At 32.2% G+C, this 11,734-nt stretch overlaps 2 long non-coding RNA genes across 2 annotated transcripts; both read right to left on the bottom strand.

Annotated features, from left to right (window-relative positions):
• Positions 1–2,211: 2,211 nt before the first annotated feature.
• LOC149492522 (uncharacterized) lies at positions 2,212–4,582 on the bottom strand. Its single transcript, XR_016318719.1, has 3 exons — positions 4,128–4,582; positions 3,408–3,473; positions 2,212–2,492 (listed from the first exon to the last, which is right to left on the bottom strand). It is a non-coding gene; the product is annotated as an uncharacterized LOC149492522 (long non-coding RNA).
• A 4,225-nt stretch (positions 4,583–8,807) lies between these two features.
• Positions 8,808–11,068, bottom strand: LOC149492521 (uncharacterized). Its single transcript, XR_016318903.1, has 3 exons — positions 10,720–11,068; positions 10,000–10,065; positions 8,808–9,088 (listed from the first exon to the last, which is right to left on the bottom strand). It is a non-coding gene; the product is annotated as an uncharacterized LOC149492521 (long non-coding RNA).
• Positions 11,069–11,734: the final 666 nt, after the last annotated feature.

Raw genomic sequence — 11,734 nt, 5'->3', positions numbered from 1 at the left:
ATTTTGAATTAAAAATTAAGGTAAACATTATAAATTCAATTCTTAATCATTATATTTTAAATTCATATTGAAATAAATGTAATTATTATTGATGTGTTCAATTAATTCTAATATTATTTTGAAATCTAATAAATGATAAACTTATTTTTTATAGAGCCAAACTTATAATAGCTAAATTCAAAAATTAAAAATAATAAATAATAAATGTGGAATCCACACCAATTAGCTAACCTAACAAGGATTAGCTTGGCCCAAAACGCACTGTTCAATTAACCTGACACAAACCTTCTATTGTTTTCAAGATGCCCATCCAACCTCCATTTTTTCTCCTTCCGGATCTAAACTTCTCTAAATTTGCATATTTGCAGTATAATACATCTAACGCTTTCGTTTTTTGCAAATCTGTAAATGACTTTTTATTTTTAAATGATTCATTGCCTGCGTTTCTATGATTTAAACATTACTTTCAACACGGAATAGACCGTAAAACTTACAATAAATATAAATTTTGAGAGAAAGGAGAGTAATAGAAAGAGGCTACGAAAACTTCTTGTTGAGAGCCATATAATGGATAGAGAGGTTTAACTTGGTTAGGAAGAATTTTATTTTTTTTATTATTTTTTTAATATAATATTTAATATGTTATATATGATATTGTTGGCCAAGTTAATTAGGAGATGTCATGACTTGTGACATATGATAGTGTTGTAATTGAAATGCTTGAAGGTTGATGTCATTTTCTTTCTAACAGCCCATGGTATTCCCTAAGCTGACTACAAAAGACACAATTAGTATATGTGTGACCATAATACTTATCTTTTAATAATAGTTTTTGCTAAGTTTTAATTTAATTATTGAGTGGTTGGAAATTAATAATATGAGATTTTTTAATTGAAGAAGATTGATTGGATGATGTCATAAAATGAAGTATATCCATAAATTTTATATCACTTTACCTTAAATTTTTCATATGCACCTTGCTTATAATTATTTGCTTAGTTTAGAGTTATTGGATTCATGAATGTAGTTGAAAATTCATTTCAAAGGGAATTCTAATTAGATTTTGATTCTATTAAATAGTGCTTAAAAATTATTGAAAACTTAGTAAGAAGATTTATTATCTATGTTTGTGAAGTGATTCGAAAACGACTCTGTCTAGAAATACTAAAATAAAAAATATGTATTGTTATAACATACGCAATTTTATATGTATGTGAAAGCATTGAATATATAATTTAATTAGGCGGTTTCCCGCGCTTTATGCAACTGTATAATATATTTAATTTTGAGTCGTAAAAATATGTGTATTGAATAAATTGTTAAAATTTAAAGTGTACACAATGCATAGACAGCATGATTCAAATGTATTATGTAAAATTGAAATTTTTTTATTCTAACTAATGAATGAGGTATTCATACAAAGGAAAAAGAATACTAATTTGACATTTATACGTGGCCAATTGAATAGAGAAAACATATTACTATATAAACATGAAATACTGATGGAAAATTAGTGAGAACTTATATCCCCTTAGAGTAATAACTTGAATCATAGACATGCATATATAAGTAAATTTGAAAAAATAGTGAATAATAAATAAGAAATATGAGTGAATAAATTTAGAAAAAAAATTATTGCAATTCACATCTGATATATTTTTTGTGTAATACATTTTTTGTCCATATTTATATTTATTTATTTTGATTTTTTTGTTTTATAAAACATTATTTTAGACTAATTTACAAACAAATCATCATTTAGAAGTGGAACCGGTTAGAATTGGAACCGATTTTAATTTTACGAAGTCATTTTTCTATTTTAAGACCAATATGATTATTTTAAACAAAAAAATAAATGTAATGAATACCAAATATATAGTAAGTAAATTTACAGGATTGATTAATGTTTAAGAAGTGGAAAACAATCAAATAGCTAAAAAAAATGTCAAAAAACTCATTTGCTATATTTGAAATACCTAGATTTCTAAATTGGAGACTCCAATGAACTGGCCAACAATATTTATGTCACGACCCGTTTCCGTGGGCCGGACCGGCACTAGGGCCTAGGTAAGCTTAAGGCCCCCGAGGCCCGTAGTAAGCCTAAATTATTCAATCTGTCTACATGATTCTCCTAATTCAACAAAACAGTAAGCCCATATGACTTGAGATATAAGTTTTATAAAATTTTCAAACATCTGGCCCAATATCAAATAATACATAAAATTTAACCAGGGCCTATTCACAATAACTCATAATCACAATAAGGGCTTACTAGTTTACCTACAGTTAATTACACAATAATTAATTTATAGCGTAGTGCTAACAATAAGGCCTAATTTAAATACACAACCCTATAACTGCGGAGTTCAATAATAATCTGATAAAAGAGTAACTTATACAACCAAAATTAAATAACAAAAATATAAAGTTTACATTTATAACTCTGCGGAGAAGATTGCAGAGCTTCAATCGAATCAGCTGCTTCCTAGTACCTGAGAGGTTTGGAGAGAAGGGGGTGAGTTTTGCAACTCAGTGAATAATAATAAATAATACACACCACATACAGGCAAGCAAAATGCACCCTAGTATACTGAATGAACACACAACAGTCACTCATATGTCATCATATCAGCACCCACAACAATATCACCTTCAAATAATCACATCACGTGGAAATTAGTCAGTGGAGTCACCGAACCCCCGATGAGTCGTCCTCCCACATGACTCATCCTCTCACATGTGCACCAGGGAGCCGATCCCCCATACTGGCCGACCGGTCTAATCCTCACTTGACCAGCCCTCTCATTGTTTTTACATTCTCTTTTCTTTTTTTTTTTTTTTTTTTTTTTTTTTTTTTTTTTTTATACCAACAGGAGGCAACCCGGTGGTCTCCATCCAATCTAGATCATCAAGCGCTCACAACAGGAGGCCACCCTGCGGGCTGCAATCAAATCTAGATTTTCAGGTGCGCAACAACAAGCGGCCATCCTGTGGTTTCAGAACAAACAGAATTATCAGGTGCACACGGGGGCGCCGATCTCCCATTTACCCGGCTAACAGAAACAGAATTCGGATCCATATAACAGAATCAGAATATAACAGAAATCAGAATCAGGATCCGTATAACAGAAACAGTCTCACAAACCCATGGTGACCCACTTCATCCTAATTCTACACAAACAAGGCACAGTATATGCACAGCACAAGTAATCAAACAATTCTTTCAACGTATTACACCAATTTCATCCAAATGCACAATTATATATAAGTATAATTATAATGATCGTAACTTAATATATATGATAAAATACTTGTAATATATTGTAAATATGTAAATAAAAACATAATGTTTATGAATAAATGTTATGCATATGCAGTGTTGATATGCATTATTTATTATTACTCACTGTGGTGGAGAACGAAGCTCTAGCGTTGATTCTATCCGGGAGGAGTACTAGATGGACCCGAGCGATCTAAGCAAAGTAAAAATGACATCGGAAAAAAAAAGAATAATATCAGATAAAATATTTATTCATCACACTACTATTCTTAACCTATTTAATTTCTATCAATAATTTACTCTCTATAATTAATTAAATTTCTATAATAAATTTTATTTGCTACCAAAATTCATTTTATTTTCTACCGAAATTTCGACAGCATCTCCCCTAAAAATTGGACTTTCCACCTGTTTAAAATATCAACAATTTTATCTAATAACTCCAAATCACACAGCCCATCCATCGGGCAATCAATCAATTCAATTTTCTCATCCTCCATCTGAATATCAATATCAACATTACCTTAAATTCTCAATTCCTCATTTCATTCCATTCATAATATTATTATCAAAATTCCTCAATAAATTATTTCATACTGAATTTAATTTTAACTAACTAAATAACGAAAATTGCTAACTAAATATTTTTATTAATCAATAAATTAATACTACTTAAATTAATTTCACTACATAAAATTAATTAACTACGCAAAATAACTAAAAATTAAATGAACTAAATTAATTAACTACAATAATAAAATTAATTCAAGTAACTAAAATTATTAAAATTAATTTTTACCCCAAAATATAATTTTTGTCGAATTTGCGCTAGATCAGGGATTCTTACGCGTGTTGGATCGAAGTATACACGCTGCGACTGTCAAGCGGTGGCCGGAGATGCACTGCAGCAGCAGCAGAGCTGCTGTGACGTCGGCGGATGCGTAATCTGTTGTGGCGGAGCAGCTGGCGACGCAACTTCAAGGGAGACGTGACAGGCTCGCCGGCGCGATGGAGGTAGTGGACTGTCGACCTCGCTGGAATCGAACGGAGAGAGAGACAGCGACGGCGGAGCTACTGCAGCGTGGACCAGCAGCGAGGTGGCGCTACGTGGCTGAGCTCGTGCTGGTGGCTTGCGTTTCTGCTGGAGCTGTTGGGACGCGACACAGACACAATCGCAGAGAAGAAGAAAGGGAAAGAAAGAAAAGAAAGGAAAGAAGAAGAAGAAGAAGAAGAAGAAGAAGAAGAAGAAGAAGAAAGGAGAGGAAGGCAGTGGTGCTGGGTGGGTGGTCGGGAGGCGCAAGACAGAGTGAGGGAGGGATATGAGCGTTGAAGATAAGAGGGGAGGAGATGTTTCTAGATGGTTTGGGCTGGTTTGGTTCGATTCAGGTTCGAATCAGCCCAAATCTTGGTTTTTGATCGATTCTAGATTTTTCCAATTGGTTTTTGGTTCGGTTTGTCACTGTACGAATTATTGATTTGCATTTAAATAATTAAATACATTTCCAGGCTGTCAGTTTATTAAATTTAATTGGAAAATATTTGAAAATAAAAATTCGGGTTGTTTCAATCTTCCCCCCTTATAAAAATTCGTCCTCGAATTTTAAAAGTAGCAAGAAACTAGGATGCAATAGTCGTTTACGATAACGGTGGTTGTACTTCTCACATAATGCTGCAACTACTAAAAGTTATTACATTCACATTCAGGAGAATACTTCTTCTTATGAACAGCTAGATATCTACCTTATCACCATAGTTAATTTAAACTTGAGTTGTACTATATCCACAAGTCAAATCAAGTAAACCATTCATAACCCAAGGCACAGATTCAACACTAATATTCACCTTTACACGTAAGAATTTTAAGCTCTTCATAACCTCTGCTTAAGTAAGGGATATTAATCTCATTAGCTATATATCATGTGTCCTGCATTGATGTATCGCCTCATTTTTCTCTCATTAGCTATTATAGGCAATGATCATCATTCCATAAGAAGCTCATACACAAATCAAGTATTTAATCTTACTGATACAAGAATCCTTATTATTATTATCAATTCTACCATTACCATTCAATCCTTTCCAATTAAAGAGAACAAATTCATGGCATTACTACAAGCTTATTTCAAACAAAATCATGACATTTCTCTAGCTAATTGCTATCAACTGATAGGAGATTTTGGCTTCTATCCCAAGCACATCACCTATTTATCAACTTAACAATTTTCCAACGAAAGATAGATATACAATCTCATTTCAAATCCTCAATTATGTTCTCTCTATATTCTTTACTCCAAACAAGGTTAATAGCTCATTGAATTCCTCAACATCTGAGTTTTAATGTACCAGTCCTCAAATGCACCTAACTAATTAAATATTCCCTTAAACCATTAGATATGTCGCAACTACCATTTATAACACAATTCTATTCATTCAATCATAATTGCTACCAATTGCTAAGGAATTCAGAGTAGGTTTACATTGATTCTACATTATGTATCAATAATTTTCACTCTAATTGGTACCTCAATAGTCTCATGAGCAATTTGAATTGATTAGTGATCTAATCGACACACATGAGTTGGCACTCCAATATAATCAAGATGTAGTCTTAAACCATCCTGTTATCACATCCAATAATCCTCTAGTTTATATCCTTAGTCTTCAAACACTAACATGTATTCTCTTCATTAATTTGTTAAAACTATCCCAAATTCACCTTTTCCTTCTTATACCAAGTTTCACTGTTCCATGCAAATAGTAAATTAAAACTCAGCTTGCTTACTAATGAATGAAAATACTCTAATTACCTTCATGTTCTACTAAGGTCATAAATATAACTTCCCTTCTTTATCTAATAAAACAAGTAACTTGCAAAAGTTGCACTAATTAATAGAAATTCCTTATTTTAATTGCTTTACGTCAAGAAATTTAAATTTATTTACATTCGTTGTCATCTCAAGCTAAGTCCCGTGATCCTTTATCAACTATTATTCCAACTAGATGCTATCAAATTACAGTAGTCAAAATTCTCTTCTCTCTTTCTCTCCAATAGAAAGTCTATCTTTCTTTCTGAATATAAGTACTAAATTCTTTTGTCATCGGGATTACAATCCTCGAATCATTTATCTATTTGTTTAACATAAGACATTCAATAACTTCCTACCTTTGATCTCTTTTTAGATTTAAATTTACTATTTATGAACCACTAAATTCTCGAAACTCACCTCGCAAAGACCCGATTAACTCAACTCAAAAGTTTGGTTATAACATTATCAATTATTTATTTAATATCCTATTAGAATTATCATCAACAGTGATAATTATTTTAAACCTCAAAGCCATTTTTCCTACCTTCAATAGTATACATGTTCCATCATTCTATCGTTAATAATATTTTGCTCCTTTTTGTTTAACTACATAGTCTTAACTACTTATTCTAAAACATCTTTAAACTTTCTAAATTTTCATAAATCTTAAATTTATTTACAGCATAAAATTACTATTCATGATCATTTAAATTCTTAATATCCACCTTATCTCTATTTTCCATCTGATATAACAAGAAACTTTACAATTATACAATATTGTTCTCCTTCAAATTATATTCTAATTATCATTTTTCTAATATAATTATCACCCAATATTATAGCGTTCCAATCCCAAAACCACTAATTTTCTTTATTATCCTTTACTTCCATTTTATTATACTAGTTCCGCAAACTTAGTTTGGTTTATTAAATATCCTACATGTACTAGGGTCACTAAATACTGCCTAATACACTCACTACATACTCAACTTTCACCATATTACTTCCTACATTATACTAACTATCCCTTAATTATATACACCACCTTTGTAATTCTATAGACAATTCAACACAATTACCCAACTTATCACTAAATACTCCATATTACTGCCTAATACTAACTACATACTCAACTTTTTTTTTTTTTTTTTTACACTCAGTGAAATCCCCAAAAATAAAAAAAAATCTTTGTCTTAGATCCTTTGATGTATCATTATTCCTATTTGCATCAAATCTTATAACAATTATTCTTAATTTGTCAAACCTCTAAATACTAATTATTCTCATTTAAATCACACTAATTCATACTCTTCACGTTTCTGTAATTGATTCTTTTCTTAATATCCATACAATAATAGGACTAGATCCATCCTTACTTATCTAATTCATTAGTATAACATCAATTCAATAATTGGACAATTATCTTTCCATGTCCAATGTCATTCATCAATACTTAATCATCATAGCCCACTATTTACATAACATAATTACTTTAATTCCCTCATAGAGTCGTTAACTCCTTAGATCATAGTATCTCCCATTAAACAAAAATCATTGTTTGTAATTCACATATCATCGAGTATGCAACAATTATTTTAAACATCAAAAGACTAAATACCATTAGATTTAATTCTTACTTATACCATATTAAACCATAAGATGTCACGATCCACACAATATCCACCACTAAATACATAAAGATTAGAGTAATTTATCTTTCACTAAGAATCACAATTTACTTTTCTTATAACCACAATAATTTATATTATTCCTTATATTCACACACCTAAAAAAGAATAGTTGATGACTACAACAATACACTACTCTACCAAGCAGTGATTACTCATAAATAAAACTCACTTAATACAATAATTCCACCAATATTATTCTTTATGAAAAATACTCATCACCAATTATTATACCAAATCGCACCAAATCCTTCAACATTCAGACCTTATAAAAATCATGTATATCCATTCCATCCAGAAAATATTTATCTCAATAAATATAAGAAATTCCACTAACCAACATCATGTAAATTTCATCAAATTCATATACTCATTCAATACTCTAAATAAATAGATTCTAATGTCCTCGAATACGAATCATTTAGTTCTCTTATTAAATAATTAGCAACTCATTCTCAATTCCGCAGGCACACATCTAAACACATTCATGCATTCTTATATATGTATTCCACATTCAACACGTATTAAATAAAAAAATAGCACACTTTCATCAACTAACCTCAACTTATTAATCCTATATAACTTATCTTCTTACATACTTAAATTATATATGAATATTATTTATTCCATAAAAGGGTTTTTTGTTTAAACCATCCCCTTAGCATCAGTAACTAAATCACATCTCTAAAGAACAAGGATACAAAATTTACTTATTAAACAACTTGACTCTAATCTGGTTGCGAACAACGCTGAAGAGGAAAGCAAGGAAGACTATGTCAAGACATGACAGGAATTACTCCGCAGTTACATCTAGACTTATGAACTTTTGCTCTGATACCACCTTTGTCACGACCCGTTTCCGTGGGCCGGACCGGCACTAGGGCCTAGGTAAGCTTAAGGCCCCCGAGGCCCGTAGTAAGCCTAAATTATTCAATCTGTCTACATGATTCTCCTAATTCAACAAAACAGTAAGCCCATATGACTTGAGATATAAGTTTTATAAAATTTTCAAACATCTGGCCCAATATCAAATAATACATAAAATTTAACCAGGGCCTATTCACAATAACTCATAATCACAATAAGGGCTTACTAGTTTACCTACAGTTAATTACACAATAATTAATTTATAGCGTAGTGCTAACAATAAGGCCTAATTTAAATACACAACCCTATAACTGCGGAGTTCAATAATAATCTGATAAAAGAGTAACTTATACAACCAAAATTAAATAACAAAAATATAAAGTTTACATTTATAACTCTGCGGAGAAGATTGCAGAGCTTCAATCGAATCAGCTGCTTCCTAGTACCTGAGAGGTTTGGAGAGAAGGGGGTGAGTTTTGCAACTCAGTGAATAATAATAAATAATACACACCACATACAGGCAAGCAAAATGCACCCTAGTATACTGAATGAACACACAACAGTCACTCATATGTCATCATATCAGCACCCACAACAATATCACCTTCAAATAATCACATCACGTGGAAATTAGTCAGTGGAGTCACCGAACCCCCGATGAGTCGTCCTCCCACATGACTCATCCTCTCACATGTGCACCAGGGAGCCGATCCCCCATACTGGCCGACCGGTCTAATCCTCACTTGACCAGCCCTCTCATTGTTTTTACATTCTCTTTTCTTTTTTTTTTTTTTTTTTTTTTTTTTTTTTTTTATACCAACAGGAGGCAACCCGGTGGTCTCCATCCAATCTAGATCATCAAGCGCTCACAACAGGAGGCCACCCTGCGGGCTGCAATCAAATCTAGATTTTCAGGTGCGCAACAACAAGCGGCCATCCTGTGGTTTCAGAACAAACAGAATTATCAGGTGCACACGGGGGCGCCGATCTCCCATTTACCCGGCTAACAGAAACAGAATTCGGATCCATATAACAGAATCAGAATATAACAGAAATCAGAATCAGGATCCGTATAACAGAAACAGTCTCACAAACCCATGGTGACCCACTTCATCCTAATTCCACACAAACAAGGCACAGTATATGCACAGCACAAGTAATCAAACAATTCTTTCAACGTATTACACCAATTTCATCCAAATGCACAATTATATATAAGTATAATTATAATGATCGTAACTTAATATATATGATAAAATACTTGTAATATATTGTAAATATGTAAATAAAAACATAATGTTTATGAATAAATGTTATGCATATGCAGTGTTGATATGCATTATTTATTATTACTCACTGTGGTGGAGAACGAAGCTCTAGCGTTGATTCTATCCGGGAGGAGCACTAGATGGACCCGAGCGATCTAAGCAAAGTAAAAATGACATCGGAAAAAAAAAGAATAATATCAGATAAAATATTTATTCATCACACTACTATTCTTAACCTATTTAATTTCTATCAATAATTTACTCTCTATAATTAATTAAATTTCTATAATAAATTTTATTTGCTACCAAAATTCATTTTATTTTCTACCGAAATTTCGACAGCATCTCCCCTAAAAATTGGACTTTCCACCTGTTTAAAATATCAACAATTTTATCTAATAACTCCAAATCACACAGCCCATCCATCGGGCAATCAATCAATTCAATTTTCTCATCCTCCATCTGAATATCAATATCAACATTACCTTAAATTCTCAATTCCTCATTTCATTCCATTCATAATATTATTATCAAAATTCCTCAATAAATTATTTCATACTGAATTTAATTTTAACTAACTAAATAACGAAAATTGCTAACTAAATATTTTTATTAATCAATAAATTAATACTACTTAAATTAATTTCACTACATAAAATTAATTAACTACGCAAAATAACTAAAAATTAAATGAACTAAATTAATTAACTACAATAATAAAATTAATTCAAGTAACTAAAATTATTAAAATTAATTTTTACCCCAAAATATAATTTTTGTCGAATTTGCGCTAGATCAGGGATTCTTACGCGTGTTGGATCGAAGTATACACGCTGCGACTGTCAAGCGGTGGCCGGAGATGCACTGCAGCAGCAGCAGAGCTGCTGTGACGTCGGCGGATGCGTAATCTGTTGTGGCGGAGCAGCTGGCGACGCAACTTCAAGGGAGACGTGACAGGCTCGCCGGCGCGATGGAGGTAGTGGACTGTCGACCTCGCTGGAATCGAACGGAGAGAGAGACAGCGACGGCGGAGCTACTGCAGCGTGGACCAGCAGCGAGGTGGCGCTACGTGGCTGAGCTCGTGCTGGTGGCTTGCGTTTCTGCTGGAGCTGTTGGGACGCGACACAGACACAATTGCAGAGAAGAAGAAAGGGAAAGAAAGAAAAGAAAGGAAAGAAGAAGAAGAAGAAGAAGAAGAAAGGAGAGGAAGGCAGTGGTGCTGGGTGGGTGGTCGGGAGGCGCAAGACAGAGTGAGGGAGGGATATGAGCGTTGAAGATAAGAGGGGAGGAGATGTTTCTAGATGGTTTGGGCTGGTTTGGTTCGATTCAGGTTCGAATCAGCCCAAATCTTGGTTTTTGATCGATTCTAGATTTTTCCAATTGGTTTTTGGTTCGGTTTGTCACTGTACGAATTATTGATTTGCATTTAAATAATTAAATACATTTCCAGGCTGTCAGTTTATTAAATTTAATTGAAAAATATTTGAAAATAAAAATTCGGGTTGTTTCAATTTAGCACTTTCCCAGCTAATCTATATATATTATTGAAAAATCATCTTGTCAAATTCAAAACATACATCATAAATTAATTGAAAGAAAACATTGTTTAACAAACTCATAAAAAATTAATAACAAAGGATATTAGAAGTCGTTGTATTTAAAATTCTCTCATAAATTAGAGAGAGAATTTTTAATGAAAAATATGTTTTTTCTTCAAAAATTTACAATTTTTTCTCCAATTCGTTAAATACAAATACTAAAATATTAGAGGCTCACTCTTCAAAGAAAGTGTCATGTTAACATCCGATAAAAATCCATGATTCT

The sequence above is a fragment of the Jatropha curcas genome, chromosome 11 (genome assembly GCF_041381405.1).
Source record: "Jatropha curcas cultivar XTBG-Jc1 chromosome 11, XTBG_Jcur_1.0, whole genome shotgun sequence".
Classification (NCBI taxonomy): Eukaryota; Viridiplantae; Streptophyta; class Magnoliopsida; order Malpighiales; family Euphorbiaceae; genus Jatropha; species Jatropha curcas.
This window is presented reverse-complemented; position numbering and strand designations above follow the sequence as displayed.